Genomic DNA, 1,534 nt, shown 5'->3' with positions numbered 1-1,534 from the left:
TAATCCCGACTCTCTAGGGACCGATGCTGACGATAGAGTATCTGATGCCCGCCTGTAATCCCGACTCTCTAGGGACCGATGCTGACGATAGAGTAGGTGGTGCCCGCCTGTAATCCCGACTCTCTAGGGACCGATGCTGACGATAGAGTAGGTGGTGCCCGCCTGTAATCCCGACACTCCGCAGGTGGAATAGGAAATGTGCCGTGAGTATGAAGCAAGCACAGACCATGTACCACAGCCCTGCCTCATAATAAAGCTACCTGTGGTGAGACACCTATACTCCCAGTTTGTGGGAGGTAAATGCGAGAGGGACAGAAATTAACCTCATCTACATTTTCCCAAGCTACCTGAAACCGAGCTCAAAAAGCTACACTTAGAGAAGACACACAAAGAAATAGAAGGCAATGAATGGGACGTAGGTAAATTACAGAGGTATTAAAGAACAAAGGAAGAGACATGATAAAACTGACAGTTTTGAAGCAATGAATCACTATAAAGGGGCCTGTAAATCAGCTGTCGGGAGTTCCCGAAGTGTCCGCGCATGCCATCCTTCCTAGCAGCTCTGGGGTAAGGTCGGTTTAGCCCAAGTCCTCTGATTTGCTTTAGGATAAACCACAGACGCTTAACCAAGCCTTTTAAAATGTGAAGCAAGTCATTAAACTGAAAGGGGATATTAAGCTGGGGGTGCTGGATTCTCCCTACGGCTGCATCCCCTCCCCGTGTGTATGTGGGTGTGTAAATTAGTGTGATTCAGTGGGTAAGAGCATTTGCTGTTTTTGCGTAGGATCTGAATTCAGTTCTCAGGACCCATGTTGGGCAGCTCAGAACTGTCTGTTATTCCAGCTCAGAGGCTCTGGCGCCTTCTTTGGGCCTCCTTGGGCACCAGCACTTATACATACATGCAAATATACACAGAAATAAAAAATTTAATTACTTTAAAAAAATCTATCAGTTACATAAAACTGTTTTGGTTTGTAGTTGAGGTTTGGAGAGTGGTGTTAGCTGCTGCTGTTTAGAATGAGAACCACTAGGACAGCAGGAACTGGCTGTCGCATGGAGCCACACGTCACCAGACTGCCTAGCTGTGGAATATTTTACTGGGAAGAATAGAAGGTTTCCAGGTGGTGGTGGCACACCTCATTAATCCTAGCAGGCCGAGGCTGGCGGATCTCTGCGAGTTCGAGGCCAGCCTGGTCTACAGGGCGAGTTCCAGGTCGGGCTCCAAAGGTACACAAAGAAACCCTGTCTTAAAAAAACAAAAAATAAACAAACAAATGTTAAAAAGGAAGAGGTTCCAATAGGACATAGAGGAATCAACCTGGGTCTGGATCCTGTCCAAAAGTCTCTGCTGAGGACAAGCTCTCAAAACACCAGGAGGTCTTGCGCAAGCTGCCAAAGGAGGAAACCAATCAATAGTCCTGCCAACTGTAAAATCTATAGACCACAACAATGACCAGCATGGCAGGATAACCCGAAACATGCAATAGTGACTGTTGAACTGGATTTGAAGCCCATTCAATGGGGGAATTCACGC

Source organism: Microtus ochrogaster, unplaced genomic scaffold (assembly GCF_000317375.1).
Source record: "Microtus ochrogaster isolate Prairie Vole_2 unplaced genomic scaffold, MicOch1.0 UNK99, whole genome shotgun sequence".
NCBI lineage: Eukaryota > Metazoa > Chordata > Mammalia > Rodentia > Cricetidae > Microtus > Microtus ochrogaster.
This window is presented reverse-complemented; position numbering follows the sequence as displayed.